Source organism: Schistocerca gregaria, unplaced genomic scaffold, assembly GCF_023897955.1.
Source record: "Schistocerca gregaria isolate iqSchGreg1 unplaced genomic scaffold, iqSchGreg1.2 ptg000077l, whole genome shotgun sequence".
NCBI lineage: Eukaryota > Metazoa > Arthropoda > Insecta > Orthoptera > Acrididae > Schistocerca > Schistocerca gregaria.
In genome coordinates this window covers 12,644,905-12,663,845 of record NW_026061710.1, presented here as the reverse complement: position 1 = coordinate 12,663,845, position 18,941 = coordinate 12,644,905, and the positions used below count along the sequence as shown (strand labels likewise).

At 45.9% G+C, this 18,941-nt stretch overlaps 4 non-coding genes across 4 annotated transcripts; all 4 read left to right on the top strand.

Moving 5' to 3' along the window:
* Positions 1–300: 300 nt before the first annotated feature.
* Trnar-ucg (transfer RNA arginine (anticodon UCG)) lies at positions 301–373 on the top strand. The gene has a single exon. It is a non-coding gene; the product is annotated as a tRNA-Arg (tRNA).
* A 452-nt stretch (positions 374–825) lies between these two features.
* Trnak-cuu (transfer RNA lysine (anticodon CUU)) lies at positions 826–898 on the top strand. Its single transcript has one exon. It is a non-coding gene; the product is annotated as a tRNA-Lys (tRNA).
* A 5,532-nt stretch (positions 899–6,430) lies between these two features.
* Positions 6,431–6,503, top strand: Trnak-cuu (transfer RNA lysine (anticodon CUU)). Its single transcript has one exon. It is a non-coding gene; the product is annotated as a tRNA-Lys (tRNA).
* An 11,919-nt stretch (positions 6,504–18,422) lies between these two features.
* Positions 18,423–18,495, top strand: Trnak-cuu (transfer RNA lysine (anticodon CUU)). Its single transcript has one exon. It is a non-coding gene; the product is annotated as a tRNA-Lys (tRNA).
* Positions 18,496–18,941: the final 446 nt, after the last annotated feature.

Here is an 18,941-nt window from a genome sequence, read left to right as displayed (position 1 = left end):
CAGAGCTTCTCGCGGTCGTCGTCGTCGTCGTCGTCATCGTCGTCGCCGCCGCCGCTTCTGCAGAAGTAGCAAATGGCCATCGTAGCAAATGCGGCGAGGGACGCCCTGCCTTCAATTCCGAATGCACAAAGTTTGTGTTCTTGTTTCCCAGTCTATAGTTGGTCGGTCTCGTAAGAGGTTAAATGTAACTAATGGGTGGGAAAGAGCAAGGGGTAGCAGCTGTGTAGAACGAAAACACAAATTCTCAGGGGTGTGAGCGTTTCGAGATGAGTCGTATACAAGTTATACTTGGTCGTCAGGGACCGTGTGGCCTAATGGATAAGGCGTCGGACTTCGGATCTGAAGATTACAGGTTCGAATGCTGTCACGGTCGTGTTTTTCCAGTTCTGAAAAAGATACATACCATTTTAATGTAGCAATTCAGCAGTACGAAACCGTCTGAATGTTGCTGTTGACCATTTTCTGCTTGGAGATGCTCTTGAGCTTGAAACACACACAACAAGTCCGGTGTTAACTAGCGAAATGGTCGGCAGAGTGCCGTCACTGCGAGTTTTGGCTGGCACTTGCACATCTAAAACAACGTCGGAAAGTAACTCGTTCGGCTTTTGAGTCACATCAAGTATGAGTGTTAATTTTGACGCCACTAGCTCTGCATGTTGTCATGCAATTCCTTTACCTCTCAGAAATGATTATGAAATAAAAGTGAAGTACGTGACGAGTGTGACGTTAGGAAGACATTAGGCAGCATGGAGAGATTCTGTATGGGACCACCCAACCCAAACGAGTACTGTGTGACGTGCTACCCGCTAGGTATTCGCCGAGGCAGCCCGGGTAGCTCAGTCGGTACAGCATGAGACTCTTAATTTCAGGGTCGTGGGTTGGAGCCCCACGCTGGGCGGAACGGAATTTTGTTCCGCTGCAGATGTAAATTACCGTTTTTCTGATTAACGTGATGTAATGGAAATAGCAACTTTAAACTTTGCCTACGTCTCTGTCAGTCGCCAGGACATCTTTCGATTGTCAGTAGCACCGTTTTCGTTAAATTAGCGAGATCCGACATGTGCGAGAAAATTGTTGCATCTTGTGGTGGTATCCTAACGTTTAAACATAGCGATGGAAATGTGGGAGAAGTTGTTGTTTCGCATGCCGGCCTAGGAATACTGACTGTTCGAATTTTTGAACTTCCATGGAAAATAACCAGTGAACAGATAAACGCAGTGCTTTGTCTTTACGGTAAAATCATAAGCAATATTGCGGAACGCTGGTCTAGTGCACATAAATTCCCAGTTCTTAACGGGGTGCGGCAATTAAGAATCGAGCTGCAGAAGCACATCCCGTCTTATGTTCACGTTTGCGGGTATCGTGCGATAGTAATGTACGATGACCAGCCTCGAACACGTGCAGCATGCAACTCGACAGGTCACGTGCAAGCCGAATGCATGCAGAGGCGAGTGGCGCAGCAGCCTATCGGCGGGGCTGCCACGCCCCCCTCAATGACAACACTGTCTGTAACGTATGTGGCCGTGGCGCGTGGGCTTTCGGCTACACCCACGGTCCCACAAGTTAGTGAAACCACGTAACTGCCTGCGACTGTGAGACGAATAGAGACTGCTGAAACGCCTGATCATAGTCAACCTAAACCAGCAGAAATATCGACGTCTATCGTAGTCACCGAAGAACGGGCATCTGCGTTGCAAACGGCTGCGTCTCCACCGGCCGATGCTACTCCACGGGGGGAATCTCAAGCAGGTGATGATAAAAGCCCACAAAAGTGTGCATCTCCCAGAAAAACTAAAAAACGGAGAGTTGCCCGCCAGGATGCCGAACTGATTGCACCGGTTCTGCGCGAAAAGGCTAAACAGATCGGTGAACAAATCAGTGCAAAAGCATCTGATAGCACAAACCATGATCATCCCTCAGCTAGTTTACCATCAGTCCTTGACAATGTCTCAGATGCTCTACCTCTGAACCCCGAACAGTCAGCTACACTTCGAGCCGACCGTGATAACCACATGATCGACCTCTATCCTGTTGAAGCGTCAATAACCACCTCGACAGGCCCACAGCCAACTAGTTGGGCAGACGATACAGAATCCAATGTCGAAGTAGACAGTATGGATACTTCAGAAACGGTGACAGCCATAACTTCGGTCCCCAAGGACGACGATGTTAATGAGAAAGGTAACGCCTCGACAGAAACTACTGTGCAAAAAGAGCTCGCGACTGATCCATTTTCAAACGGAGAATATTTTTAACTCTGCCTTTACAGTGACTGTCCATAGATGTTTTTAAATTGCTTGCACAGTGCATTTTCGACGTGGTTTGCTTTTCCAGCGCTATTTATGATTGATATTGGACGGATTTTAGGCATTGCTTTTGTTTAGTCACCCACAATTCAGCCACAGGCCTATCGACTTGCTACTCTAAATATTAATAAGATACGTAGCGCTTGTAAATTACAACATTTAAAGGACTTTTTATATGCAGCTGATGTAGACATTTTATTTGTCCAAGAAGTAACAGAGGTCGGACTTGATTGCATACCAGGTTATAATGTGATTACTAATCCTGGAGCCGGTTGTGAACTAGGTACAGCTTTTATTGCCAAGGAAGGTATTATTATCACTGACGTCACAGAATTGCCGAACAGTAGGGGCATTGCGGGCACTTTTTATAACAACAGACTAATTAATGTATATGCCCCATCCGGTTCCAGTAATAGACGTCAAAGAGCAGATTTTTTTAAAGGAGAAATAGTTCCAATCTTTGGCGTCCGCCACGACAATGTTATCTTCGGAGGTGACTTTAACTGTGTCATCAGTGCAAAGGACCAGACTCCCAATCTTAACAGATCACTTGAACTGGAACGAATTGTACGAGACTTAGGCTTAATTGACTCTTGGGAGCTCAAGCATGGGGCTGCACCTGGGTTTACCCATATTACGACCCATTCGGCAAGCCGTCTCGATCGAATTTATGTCACACCTAATTTGAGGAATAACATTCTGCAGTCAGAAGTATGGCCAGTGGCGTTCTCAGATCATGCTGCATACATCTGTACTATCACTCTAGACCGACAACGAACGTATCGATACAGGGGCCTGTGAAAATTAAATATTTCACATCTTCAAGACTCGGCGTGTCAAGAAGCCTTCCTCCAAACCTGGCGAGAATGTGAACAGAGATTTGCCTCTTACAATACAGCCATTGATTGGTGGCTCAGGTGCGCCAAACCTAAAATTAGGTGGTGTTTCATGAACTACGCACGGGAAAAGAGCTTTTGGCTTCACAGGACGATCCATTTCTATTTTCATTGTCTGCGGGAACTGTATGCTCTCGGCACTTCGGCCGTCGAGCAATGTAAACGAATTAAGAAAATCCAGGCCAAAATCCTAACCCTAAGGAGGACGCAGCTAGAAGGCTACAAAGTCAGGTCGCGGGTCCAGACTACTGCACACCAAGAACTCACCTCAGTCTACCATATGATCCAAGAAAGTAGGAAAGGATCCCGTAAAATTCTGACGGAGTTAACTGCTGAGGATGGCGCAACGCTGACTACGCACAATGAGATTAAGGCGGCGGTGCTTAACTACTTCACCACCTTGATGTCAAAAATAGAATTTAACGTGCAAGTGCGGGACGATCTTTTGAATAATTTGCACAACAGAGTCAGTCTCGCGAACGCGGAACAGCTATTAGCCGTGGCAACCGAAGACGACGTGGGATATGTCATCTGGGAAACTGCTAAGAATAAATCCCCCGGACCTGACGGAATTCCCGCCGAATTCTATCAAAAATTCTGGAACACCATAAAGGCGAAGATCACTTGCATGTGTAACGAACTTCTAGACCACAACAACGTGATCCCCACCAGCTTCTGTGAAGGCGCAATCGTTCTAATTAAAAAAACTCAGGCGGTGCCAACGTAAAAAATCTAAGACCGATAACGCTGCTCAACAGCGACTATAAAATCTTTGCGAGACTATTGGCCCAAAGGCTTAAATCCACGATGACCAGCATCATTGGCCCTTACCAGACCAGCGTGGGCAAGGATCGGAAAATTCAACAGACTCTATGCGACTACCGTGATTTAATCTCCATTGCGGAAGTCTGTAAACTGAAATGTGCCATCATGTCCTTAGATTTCGACAAAGCCTTTGACAGGGTAAACCACCAGTATCTCTTTCGTACCATGTCTGCGATGGGTTTTCCACCTGGGTTCGTTGCCATTATACAACAGATGGTAGCGACTAATTCATCCAGAATCATCATCAATGGCCAGCCTACCCGAGCAATAGAGATAGTCAGTTCCGTCAGGCAGGGCTGCCCAATGTCCATGGCGCTTTTTGCGATTGCCATTGAGCCTTTGTTAGCTACCCTGACGAAAAGTTTACAGGGCATCGTCATACATGGATCCCGAGTTGTGTGCAAGGCGTATGCAGACGATGTCGGTTTCCTTATCATAAATAGAACTGAAGTGGAAACCGCACTACAGACAGTCAGGCAATATGAGCAAGCGTCCGGTGCACAACTAAACTGGACAAAGTCTGGAATATTCAATATTGGCCGCGGCCTAGGATCGCGCCCTCACAGGCAACTACGTCAGCTGAAGATCTTCAAGTGTCTTGGAATTGATTTTCAGCGTAATATCCGGCACACAATTGCAACCAACTATAGAAAGCTTTTACAGACTATTCGTGCCGGCATACGGTAACACAGTGTACGAAAACTAAATGAAATTCAGAAAGTCACGGTCGCAAATGTATATCTCACCTCAAAACTCAATTATATCGCTCAAATTTTACCAATGTCTGCACACACTGCAAAACGAATTATGTCAGCATTAGGACAGTTTGTCAGCCATCGTCACATTTTTGAAGTTCAGTTTGACACCTTAACGCTGGCCACAAAAAATGGTGGCTTAAAGCTTGTCGATGTTGGAAAGAAGGCGCAAGCTTTATACATATCAAAAACTTTCCACCAATGGAAACACTCAGCAGATAGTCTCGCTGCTCACCTGCTTACTGAGATAGCTCCGGCAAACCTCAGTCCACCCATCACGGTGCAACATATTCCAAACGGACTTTATCATTTAAAACGGTTTTTATTGGAGTACAGTTATGCACAGACAAGGATCCCCGTACAAGCAATGACGGCAGTGAAACGCGTGTACCAGGAACTCATGAAAGATAAGAAGCCAAATAACGTCGAAGACAAATACAATTTTTACGACTGGAAGGTAATCTGGTTGAACATCCATTGTCCACACTAGCCGTCAGCAATGCAAGCCACTTGGTATTTCGCAGTTAACAGAAAATTGGCCACTAACTCCAAACTACATAACATACACCTCGCAGAATCACCTTTATGCATCACGTGTAATTTAATAGATACTGATGAACACAGATTTGTGTGCGACAAAGTAAAAGATATATGGGCATATATCACGAACAAGTTGGCGCTCATCAGCAGAACATCTCCCAGATATATAACGCCTGCTGCCTTTCTAACGCCGGATGATACTCCGTACCCACGGACGAGAAGGAACGCACTAAACTGGTTAAAATCCGCTACAGTACACTACTTATTTACAAAAGAAGAAAAGAGTAAAGAAGACTTCTGGGTCTATCTTACAACTCAGCACCATCTGCTAATGAAAACACAAAACTACAAGGATCACTTCGCCAACTACCTGCTCAAAACTGTGACGTAAAATAAAGAAACTAACAGGTCAACTGATTGAATTTCATGTTACTGAAAGTTCAGCAGATATTCACTGCAAAAAGGCGGACCATCTATAAGGCGAATAATATATCATGTTGACCGACTCCCAAGTTACAACCACACTGAAGGATTCGATTGGCAAGATTTTCAAGCTTCATTTCGTAAGCAGAAGAAAAATAATAATAATAAAAAAAATGGATAAGGCGGCGGTCTTCGGATCCAAAGATTGCAGGTTCAAATCCTGTCACGGTCGTTTTTTTCCAGTTCTGAAAAAGAAACATACCGTTTTAGTGTAGCAATTGTGCTGTACAAAAACCGTCTGAATGTTTCTGTTGACCATTTCCTGCTTGGAGATGCTCTTGAGCTTGAAACACACACAACAAGACCGGTGTTAACTAACGAAATGGTCGGCAGAGTTCCGTCGCCGCGAGTTTTGACTGGCACTTGCACATCTAAGACAACGTCGGAAAGTAACTCGTTCGGCTTATGAGCCACATCAAGTATGTGTGTTAATTTTGACGCCACTAACTCTGCAGGTTTTCATTCAATTCCTTTACCTCTCAGAAATGATTATGAAATAAAAGTGAAGTACGTGACGAGTGTGACGTTAAGAAAACATTAGGCAACATGGAGAGATTCTGCATGGGACCACCCAACCCATACGAGTACTGTGTGACGTGCTGCCCGGCACATATTTACCGAGGCAGCCCGGCTAGCTCAGTCGCTAGAGCATGAGACTCTTAATTTCAGGATCGTGGGTTCGAGCCCCACACTGGGCGAACCGGAATTTTGTTCCGCTACAGATGATAATAACCGTTTTTCTGATGAACGTTATGTAATGGAAATAGCAACTTTAAACTTTGCCTAGGTCTCCGTCAGTCGCAAGGAAACTGTATTTGAAGGTGAAGGCGATTTTGTAGACATGTGAGAAAGACATTTTCTGAAATGCAAGTGGTGTTGGTTAGAGAGTACATCGGTTACGTGTCAGATGTGTAGCCAAGCAGTAATGGTTCGCCAAAGCTGCAAATATAAGTCGGTGATATGAAGTGTTGTCAGCTGAAGACTGATGATCGAGACGACCGTAAGGACGAAGTACTCAAAAGAACCGCTAGGCCGTGCCTCTTTAGCTCAGTGGAAGTCGCGCCTGTGACACCGTGCTGATCGGACGTGTAAAGTGCTCCACTCCGCCACGTGTTTACAAGTCGTGATAACAACTTAAGTTTTCTCTTTACCGTGAAGTGTTTTTATTTAGTGTATATTGTTCTTGAGTTTGATTTTCATTCTTGTGTTCTTCTAGCGGTTCCTTTGCTAGTTATCGTTTTGCAATGTCCAGGTTATTTCCGAGAAAGTGTACACTCTGATTTGAATTTGACAAGTCTACCCGTTCTGTGCAGCCTAGTGCCTTGGAAATACCAGATTGGGTTGTGGATGTCATTGGAATTACCTCTGATCAAGTGCACACGGCGTATTATGATACCGAGGAATATTGCTTATTTGTAAAATTGCTGAATCCTGTATTACTGGAAGAGATTCTGACGAAACACGGAGGGAGAGCTGTTTTTCGACACCGGGACGAGTCTGTAAGTACTGTGCTCATTTCCAATGCCGATGTGGAGTATACCAATGTGCGTATCTTTAACCTACCCCTTGAAGTAGAAGATTGTTATCTGAAGGAAGTTCTGTCCAAATTCGGGGATATCAAGCAGATTCGTAACGAACGGTGGTCAAACCAGCACAGGTTACAATGTTACAGTGGCGTCCGATCAGTAGAAATGCATATAAAGCAGAATATACCCTCGCATGTTACCGTTTGTGACTATAGGGCTCATGTTACTTACAGTGGCCAAACTCCCACATGCCATATATGTAATGAGAGTGGTCACCTGCGTCATGACTGTACCAGGCGAATGTTTGTGCTAAAAAATTCGCTACAGAAGCGTAAAAGTCTTACGTTGGCTGATGTAGTTTCGGATAACCCTATCGTAGAGGGTGAGGTCCCTAGTTCTGCCGTACCTTCGGAAGAGCTAAAAGAATTTCGCCCTGAAGAGTTTCCAGCTCTGGTAAGGAGAGACAATGGTGCTAAGCCACCCGCGAAGGTCGATGCCACGACTAATAAGAGGCGTTGAACTTGTGACAGCCGTGACTCTGATGATAAAACCTTCAGTGCGCACGAGACCGCGGAATCGGTCGTACGGGGGATCGCTTCGGGTACTAAAGTTATAACCGGTGCAGCGATTGTGGACGATTCTTCTACCGCAATTTCAAGCGTCGATACTTCCGTCGACGCCGTTCAGTTACCACAGGCTCATGTCTCAGAACTTCCGCAACAGCACACTCAGGAAAGTCAACAAGTAGATATGGCTCACGTATCTACTGGAAGTACTCACATCGCGGCTCGCCGTTATGGTATACAAACAATGTCTCCGGGAGCGGACGGTACACAACACGTGGCAACTGCTCCGACCCTAGCCTCAGAACAACATGAATGTCATCAACTCCGCGACGGTATACAAACACAGCAGCCTGGGACTGTCAGTGACAACAAACAACTTCGGGCAGCGAGTGTTGCCAAACAAGCTGATAGTGAAAGTGGTGGCTCAGCTGATCGCTCGCCAGCGGTTTCGGCGCATGCGCTCCCGGCGCAAGATGTGTCGGGAGAGACGATTGACATCACCCAAGACCCTCCCACACCTCCGACTGCAGCGGTGCTGCAGAGTGTCCGTCACAGGATCCAAGTACCACCAAATGTTAATGCTGTCCGGAAAAAGAGTAAAAACAAAGATGCAAGAGATCAACTCAGTGACGCTCCAGACAGGAATTGCGCGGCCGCTACTCACATGGAATGGCATGGAGATGTGGGCAATTAACGGCAGTTGATCCCTCCTTCTCTCAGACGTCCTGTTATTATGTCACAGGCCTATACGATCACGACCCTCAATATTAATAAAATTTGATCAGAAGTGAAACTGCATGCATTAAAACAATATCTATATGAGCCCGGTACTGATATACCACTTTTGCAGGAGGTGTCGATGCCACAATTTACTCTTCCTGGGTTTGTCGGCATTGCAAATTTTTCCCTGGAAACGACCGTGGGCACCGCAGTCTTAATTAGAGAAGGGATTCCAGTTACTCAGATCGACAAATTGGAATCGGGTAGAAGGATCGGGATCACTGTTTTCGGCGTCACCATCATCAACTTGTACGCACCTTCTGGCAATACCTATAGAGCGGAACGAGCTACTTTTTTTCTTTCGGAAAAATCCCCGACACATTATCATTGGTGGTGATTTTAATTGTGTCTTATCCAGGAAATATCAGTCCCCAACTTTTAATTATTCGTCTGAATTAAAGCGCCTCGTGACCGACCTCAAACTTAAAGATGCGTGGGAAATTAGGTACCCGACATTGGTACGCTTCACTCACATCGTCGCATATTCCTGCAGCAGAATCGACCGGATTTATGTTTCCGATGTTATCGAGAATGATTTATTAAAAGTAGAGACGATCCCCTCCAGTTTCTCCTATCACAGTGGTGTCATCGCGTGCTTGAAATTACTTCCCCAACCCACGCGATGGTATAAAGATCAATGGAACCTGAATGTGTCTTTGTTATCGGATGTTTTGCTGGAGGAGGGGGTGCGTCGTGCTTGGGAGCAGTGCTTGCGCGCTACTCACAAGTTTCGCAGCACTATAGAGTGGTGGACTCTGCAGGCAAAGCCGAAACTGCGAAAAGTTATCATGTCATTCGGAATTGAAAGGGCGGCGGAAATCAAAAAGACGATGGAATTTTATTACACAATCTTACGGGACCTGTACGATCGTGCAGACGCGACGGCCACCAGAATTGACGACATTCAGAAAATAAAGGCAAAATTAATCAATCTGAAGAGGATGAAACTGGACGGCCTTAAGATAAAATCTAAAGTGACGTCGGTCAGAGATGATGAAGCAGCGGCTCTGTACCACCTCCTCAAACATACAAGGAACAGGAGGCGGACTTTTATTGACGCCCTGAAACTCAAGGATGGAACAACGGTTGACACATAACGAGAGATTGTCACAGCACTGCACAACTATTTTGTCAAAACCTACGCATCAGTGACTCTACACGATGACTGCTATGATGGACTGTTTAGTGCCATTTCATCTACCGTAACTAGGGAAGACAATGACTCTATCTCGTTGGCCTTCAGTAATAAAGATGTTGTGGGGGTTGTCTGCAGTTCGCCGATTGGGAAATCGCCGGACCCTGATGGCTTACCAATTGAATTTTACAAGCAATATTGGCACATCATCGGGGACAAAATCACTCACGTCGTGAACGAAGTCTTGCAAGGAACGTCTGTCCCACCCTTCTTTAAGGAATGTAAAATTGTGCTTCTCCCTAAAAACAGAGGTACTAAAACTATCACCAATTTCCGGCCAATATCGTAGTTAAACTCGGATTATAAGATCGTGGCTCGCGCAATTAACATGAGACTCACGCCACTCACTGCTAAAATCATTGGCCAACAGCAGACATGCGCCTTCAGGAGAACAATTCTGCAAACGGCTGCTTTTTACCGCGACGTCATTGCGTTAACGAACGCTAGTAACATGAAATGTGGGCTGATCTTTCTTGATTTTTTAAAGCTTTTTATCTCGTAAATCATGCTTACCTTCTCGAGACTATGCAAAGATTGGGCTACTCTCGGAACACGATTGACATGATTAAAAACGCGGCCATGGGAATCACTGCAAAACTTTCTGTCAACTCACGACTGACGCGACCAATACCAATCAACCGAGGGGTTCCACAAGGGATCCCTCTGTCTATGTTGCTTTTGTACTTTTCCTTGAACCTCTGTTACAACAGTTGCAGACGAAACTCACTGGGATTACAATTTCTGGGGTAAAAAGTGTAATCGGAGCTTATGCCGACAATGTGGGTGTAGTGATTCGCGATGTCGATGATGTCACCGTATTAGAGGCTGAACTTCGGAAATACTGTCTGGTGTCAGGAGCGCAGTTAAATGAACACAAAAGCAAATTTCTGAACCTCTGTGGCCTCCAGCATTTGCGTGTTGATTATGCTAAACAAGTCAGAGAACACAAGGCTCTGGGGATCATGTTGATGGCGTCCTCTCTACAGATGATAGCGGCAAACTGGCGAGATGTAGCACGTAAAATAAATGGAGCCCTAATTGATAATTACCATCGCAGCCTCAACCAATTTGATCGCATTCAACTTATCAATGCCTGTATCTTATCAAAAGCCTACTACATGGCGCAGCTCCTGCCGCTCCCTGCTGTCATTGCTAGAAATACTATGTCGACGATAACAAATTTTATTTAGCGCGTGGAAATTTTTCGTGTATCTGCCAAAACTGCTACACTCCACCCCCTGAACGGAGGGATGGGCTTAGTCGACATCAAGAAAAAGGCAGCGGCTCTCTATGTCACAAGGACGGTCTCTATCCTTACCAACTGCCCTTCGGGCATTACGGCGCAATTATTCTATGCTGTCAGGCCGCAAAGCCTTGACCCCCCGCTGAACATTCAGACCATCAGTTACAAGCTCAAATACATCCGCGACTATTTCCTTGCATGCAGCTACATCAGTCAAGAGCTTAAATTCTCGACATTTAGCAGCTACAGCAATATTGGCATACTGGCGACAACATGAAGGACCAAATCCAATTGTTACGAAGTGCAGTGGCATCAACTGGGATATAGTGTGGCGTAATGTCAGTTCCAGGATCCTTACTTCAGCCGCTCGAACTGCATGGTACAAAGCAATCAATGAAGTGATTAGTACAAGTGAGAGGCTACATAAAATCGGACTCAGTGATACAACTCTGTGCCATAGCCGTCAACTGGTGGATACCGTTATGCACAGTTATACCTGCGGAGAACGTGCACGAAATTGGAGTTGGCTGAGAGAAAAACTAGCCATCATTACGAGGACCACAACCACCAACATACCTTCAACTATGTTGTCTCGACCCGACGTGCGATTTTATCCGCCGTCGAAAAATAATGTAGTTATGTGGTTGCTGGGCACCTATTCCAGCTATGTTTTTAATAAACTTGGTGGTGACGATCACTTAGAATTCAAGCTGTTTATGGACATCGAATTCGCAAAAACCTGCGGATATCCTAATCATGGCAACATTTTCGGCAATATGCTTAAATTAACATTTAATAGAATGGGTATAGGGTGAGACATGTGAGTGTAAGTGGGTGGGCCCGGGCCGCAGGACACCAGTGGTGCCGCGAAGAGGCCCCACTGCTTCTGTGACGCGTCCTGGTTCCCACCCCCGCCACTCGCAGACTCCAGTACGCCGGAAAATGAGGACAATTCTTGTGTTAGCAACGGAGCTATTTTTTTTTCTATACTTCTCCAGAAGCAATCAGAGACAAGCAAAGAAGAGTGTTTTAGTTGTTGATAAAAAAAAGCTCAGTTGGGAGAGCGTTAGACTGAAGATCTAAAGGTCCCTAGTTCGAACCCGGGTATCGGCATGCGACCTTTTTGAAGCTGACGCCTATGGAATTGCTCTGCCTTTGTGACAATGCAATTACCGCTGAGGATGTGAATTACTCCGCCCTGTAGCTGTTCTGATTGTCTAGTGCTTACAACAAGAGGGATATAGTACACACAGTCTGTAAAAAAATAAAAATAAAAAAAATAAAAGTGGCGGAGCGCTGGTCTAGTAAACCAGGGGTCGTGAGTTCGATCCTCACAGGAGGCAGACGAATTTTGGAAATCAGTTGTGCATCGTGGCCGTATAGCAAACAGTATCTGGGATGACGAACAATTAGCGACAGGCGTTTTATTAAGAATTACTCTCAGATGTGATTAAGGCGAATAGCGCAGATAAAGCATTTGCCAAAGCGGTACAGCATAATGTGGGACGAGGCAGTCTGAATTATATTTTATAGATGTATTTCTCACATATCTCAGAGCCTCTCGCGGTCGTCGTCGTCGGCGGCGGCGGCGGCGCCGCTGCTTCTACAGAAGTATCAAATGACCATCGTAGCAAATGCGGCGAGGGACGCCCCGCCTTCGATTCCGAATGCACAAAATGTGTGGTCTTGTTCCCAGTCTATATTTGGTCAGTCTCGTAAGAGGTTGAATGTAACGAATGGGTGGGAAACAGCAGCTTGGCGTCGCCCGCAGCTGTTGGTACTGTAAGTAGTACTTCAAGAAAGTGATGGAAGATGTGTTGAGACGTTACACGCTACGATTTGGATTTCCGTATGGATATGCTTGACCTCAGGTTCATGAACTCGTTGACTGGTTTTACGATCGTTTAGGACTGCGAGATGAAGTAGTTCTTGGCTTTTCATATGATTTTCTTGCGAACGCTGTGTATGTAAAATTTGTTAGTGACGATCCTTGCGTTCGTATTATGACCCTCACGGAGGGCACAGCGGATTTTGTGAATTCTAAAGGCGAAATATGCAGTGTCTGTTAGTCATGCTGGCCTAGGGCTTCGAAACGGCCGGATATTTAATCTGCCTTTCGAAGTTAGCTTCGATAGAATTCGGCAAGCTTTGTCTCCCTACAGTAATGTCCTGCAAATTCATGCCGAGCAGTGGAGGGGTTACAGACATTTCAATGTAGATAATGGCTTTAGGAATGCGAAAATTGATTTGACGAAGCACATCCCGTCCAACATTTTGGTGCAGGGTTTTCGAGAGGTGGTGATGTACGAAGGACAACCGAGAACTTGCGTAATTTGTGGTTCTACCGACCATTTAAAATCTGCTTGTCCCCGTGTCCGGGCGGGTCGACGAAGAATGCAACATCGTCTTACGCCTCTCGATGGGCAAGATGACAATCGGTTGTCTTACGCCCAGACTCTGATGGAGTCGCCTGTGACACACCCGACGCTCCACCAACCGGCTGCGGTGACCCCAGACGCCGGCGCAGTTGTTGTCAACAACTCTGCGACAACCCCCCAATGTCACGTTCGTAGTGATGTCACCGATGCCGACAGCCACGCTGCACACCTGCAGGTTTCCACGACTGTCGGCCGTCGTGCCGACCATGCAGGACCGACTCCCGTCATTACTCCAACCATGTACGCTGAGCTGAAACAGTTGTCGGATGGTGGCGACAGGTCGCGCATTTCTTGCACCCCTGACGTTGCGCCCCACACACCCCTCCCTCCCGGCAGTGACCAATCTGAGGAAGGCTCTACGCACAGCCTCTTGACGGATACCAAAACCGTTTCTGACGCCGACGCACCTCCCCAAAGAACGGGGAAATCTAAGCGGGCGGCACGGAAGCAGAGTGAGGAGGAGATACGCACTGGAAAAGAAACTGCAGCGCACCATAAAGCAGATCCGAAAAGACGGCAGTGACCGCGGCAGCACAGATGAAATGGGTTCCGTCGCCCGCCACGTGGGGGAGGCCGATATGGACATGCATGTCGACCGTCCGAGTCCTGAGCTGATGGATACTGGCCATCAGCATACGCCATCCGAAAAGTCTTGGGCCGACGACAGTGAATAAAACGGACCCTTCCTATCCCCACCATGCAAGATTACACACTTGCCACAGTTAATTTAAATCGGATCGCATCCGATGTCAAACTTAAATGTTTGACCGACTCTCTACATGCAGCAGATATCGATATAGTTTTCTTCCAAGAAGTTGTGTCACCCAAGGTTAGAGAAATACCTGGGTATGATGCCATATTAAATCTAGGCACTGAGACGGGAACTGCGATTTTATTCAAAGCTGGCATCGCTTACCAACCTACAGCGATCTTAGAAACGGGACACGGCATTGCCGTCCAATTAGAGGATTTGCTTCTCCTGAACGTGTGCGCCCCGACAGGGTCCGCTGGCAGACGGGACAGAAGTGATTTTTTTAGGGCTGAAGTTGTGCCATTATTAACAAACATTCGTCTGAAGATCATCCTGGGTGGGGATTTTAACTGCGTTTTGCGAAAAGCAGATCAACGTCCGAATTTTAATTTTTGTCCCGAGCTACTAATGTTAACAGATGGACTGCATTTAAAAGATAGTTGGTGTCACCTTCGACCACACACGATGGGATATACCTATGTGAGCGCTGCTTCTTCCAGCCGTCTGGATAGGTTTTATGTTTCTCAAGATCTTTTAAATACCATTCGTGATTGTGAACTATGGCCGCTCAGTTTTAGTGACCACTCCGCATACCACATAACGTTACGGCATTTGCGACAGAAGACATTTTTGGGACGCGGCACGTGGCAGCTGAATGTCTCTCTGCTAGAAGAAGCGGACTTAAGGCGTTGCCTCGTTGCCACGTGGCAGCAGTGCCTCCAGAGGCAAGCTCGGTATAGGGAGCGCATTCTTTGGTGGACGGATTTTGTTAAGCCGCGGATTCAGAAATGTCTTTGCCAGTTTGCCAGGACCAGGGCTTATTGGAGGAAACAGTCTCTAGAATTTTATTTCCTCGGTTTACGCCAGCTGTACAGCGATCCCTCCGCATTGTCCGACAACCTGATCCGCATCAAGCGTATCAAAGCAAAACTTACAGCTTTAGTTCGTGAAGCACTTGTTGGTAATCGGGTACGATCGCGCTCTTCTGATGACGTTTCCCACGAGTCCACATCGTTATTCCATATCATACGGGAAAAGAAACGTGGTAAACAAAAACTTATTGCTCATCTTACGGATGCTGGGGGGCATCTGTACAATGAGCAGGGTGCTATCAAGGCGTATGTCTTCAATTATTTTCGAGAACATTATTCCGAGTCAGATACCGATCTATCGGCGGGGGATGATTTTTAACCGACATCGCCTCCACAGTGGATCAGGATGATAACGCTGATCTCTTGGCCAATGTCACCTACTCTGAAGTTAAGTCCATTATTGCGTGCGCTGCCAAGAACAAAGCTGCCGGCTTAGACGGCTTACCGGTCGAATTTTATTCACGGTATTGGGATGTGATCGGCGACGAATTGACCCAAATGTACAATGAATTGCTCTCGCATGCTGCCTTCCCCCCGCAGTTCACGCAAGGAATGGTTGTCCTGGTTCCTAAAACATCAAATCCGACTATGTTAAATGATTTTCGGCCCATTACGTTGCTTAACTCCGATTTCAAGATCTTGACTAGGATTATAAGCAACAGGCTTAAAGTGCTTCTTGGCAAAGTACTTGGCCCTTATCAGACGAGTGCAGTCAGTGGTCGATCTATGTTAAATGCCCTGTGTGAATATCGTGACCTGGCTTATTTAACTTGGATTACCAACACTGATTTGGCGTTACTGTTTCTCGACTTCGATAAGGCGTTTGACAGAATTAATCACGGATTTTTATTGCGCACAATGAGTAAAATGGGATTCAGTCAGCGTTTTCGACAGCTTATTAAGAAATGTATCTGCGGAACGTCTTCACGCGTGAAGGTTAACGGCCAGTTAACCGCCCCTGTGCCTATACGACAAGCAGTACGACAAGGGTGCCCCCTTTCCATGACTTTATTCTCGATTGCTATAGAGCCACTTCTTAAAAAGTTTTACATAACTTTACATGGGTTGCAAACGTTAAACAACAAAACGGTCTGCCACGCCTATGCCGCCGATATCAGTGTGATTATTACTACCACCGAAGAGCTGGGGTCAGTTCGTCGGATTGTCCATCAGTACTCTGTCGCTTGTGGTGCCAGACTTAATGAGCGAAAGTCCAAAATCATGCCGTTGGGTCGTAATCCGAACTCCATCGATATTTCTTGGTTGGAGAAGACCGAACATCTGTGGCATTTAGGCCTGGTTATATCACCACATCCCCAGGCAATGCTCAACGCGAATTGGGAACGCAAGCTTACCATCTTACGTGCGGTGATCAAAGAACATAACATGCGGTCTTTAGACCGGATGCAGAGGGCACAGTTTATTAATAGTTACGTTTTCAGTAAGCTCTATCATACTGCCGCTGTTTTACCAATCCCAACAGCCATTGCGAAAAAATTTTTAGCACTTGCTTGCTGGTATGTCTGGAGAGGGAACATCTTTAAAGTTTCCTTTAAAGCTACCTCGTTACTTCGTTCCCGAGGTGGCTTAGGCGTCAAAGACCTTGAATCCCAATGTGTGGCTACTTTTTTAACTCGTACTTCCCGCATACTACACAGTAACCAAAATAGCCTTACGGAACAGCTTTTCAAGACCTTACGTCCAAAGGAGTTGTCTGCGCCAACGTATGTGGGACACATTCATCCCGAGCTCAGCTATGTCTGGCGATATTATGTGGAGCTCAGCTATGTTCAGGATAACCCGCATCCGTTCCACACGGCGGAGATCTATCGTGCTCTTACTAAACGGCAGCTGAATAACCCAATTGAGAAGAAACATTTAGGCATAAACTATAGAAATATATGGAAGAACATTAGTTATCCGTTCCTTCGTTCCAGAGTTCGATCTGTTTGGTATGACGCTGTCAATAAGGTGATTCCCACTGGAGAGAAATTGCACAAAATCAAGCTGCGGCCCACCCCGTTTTGTGCCAAGTGTAACCTAGTGGAAACCCTGCCGCATCTCTTCCACTGCAGGGATCAAACACAGATATGGCAGTGGACACGAAAGAAACTCGCTGTCATTAATAGGACGTCGGATACTTCCATTCAACTTCAAGACGCGCTCCGACCGGACTGGCAGCTTTATCCTCAATCTAAGAATAATAGTTATGTCTGGCTCATGGGCCAGTTCGTCTATTACATGCTCGTCCATACAACGGCAACGCTACACGATTATCAGATGTACCTCATCGAAGAGTACTATGCGATTAAGAAATTGCGACAGTATAAAGACCAGTTCCAATATTTTCTCACTATTGCTTTAAGTGATGGAAGAATTTAAGTTTCTAAATCCATTGGGCGGAGTTTTTCTTTTTTTTTCACTACTTTGTTATTATTGTTATTGTTTCCATGGATTGGTCTGCTCCGCACCGTCAGATGTGGGTGATTTGCATCATGGATCAATAGACGGTACAGAGTACATCGTGCACTCGGCCTCGAACATTTAATTGTATTTTGGTGTTCCTTTTCGTTTTGCAATGAAAGCACTTTACTTTTGGTTCCGCAGTGCGACACCCTGAAGAGGATCCTCATTTGTTTACTTTCATTTCGCATTATCTTTCATCAAAGCTGCACAAAGATTTAGTAAGAACCAGAAGTTTTCTGCAGCTTCTATTATTCCTATCAAGAGGACTTATAATACGGGAAATGGTTGTTTGGCATGTCCCTGCTCTATGGTGCCCCCACGTTACCAGCGCGCATCTTCAAACGCATAGCATGCTCAAGGTTTTGAGAAGCAGGAATCCACAATCAACCATCTGGCAACAGAATTCACCATACCAATAAACGACATGGAAACTGGGAAAATTATTTGTACGCGAAGACCAACTTAGAGTATCTGCTGTGCTGGATTTCATAGTGTGCTGCGTAATCCTAAGACCAGACATGGATTTATTTTAACATTCTGTTTATATGTATAAAAACACTGGCGCACATGATACCACTTTAAAAATTAATACAAAAATGAATAATACACAAATAGCCATAACATAAAATCACAAAACCATGCGAATGAGTGCGAGGTATGGCAGTGACATCGTGGCCAGGCCTCAGGATGCGACGCCTGCCCGCCTTGCCGCCGACTGCCTAGCGCTGAGATGCATAAAAAAATAAACAATTAAAAAATTAAAAAAAAATTTAAAAGGCAGCCCGGCTAGCTCAGTCGCTTGAGCATGATACTCTTAATCTCAGGGTCGTGGGTTCGAGCCCCACGCTGGGCGGAACGGAATTTTGTTCCGCTGCAGATGTAAATTACCGTTTTTCTGATTAACGTTATGTAATGGAAATAGCAACTTTAAACTTTGCCTACGTCTCTGTCAGTCGCAAGGAAACTGTATTTGAAAGTGAAGGTGATTTTGTAGTCATGTGTGAAAGACATGTTCTGAAATGCAAGTGTTGTTGTTTGGAGAGCACATCGGTTACGTGTCACATGTGTAGCCAAGCAGTAATAGGTCGCCAAAGCTGCAAATATTAGTCGGTGATATGAAGTGTTGTCAGCTGAAGACTGATGATCCAGACGACCGTAAGAACGAAGTACGCAAAAGAACAGCTAGGCCGCGCCTCTTTAGCTCAGTGCCAGAGTACTGGTCTAGTAAACCAGGAGTCGTGAGTTCGATCCTCACAGGAGGCCGACGAATTTTCGAAATCAGTTGCGCGTCGTGACCGT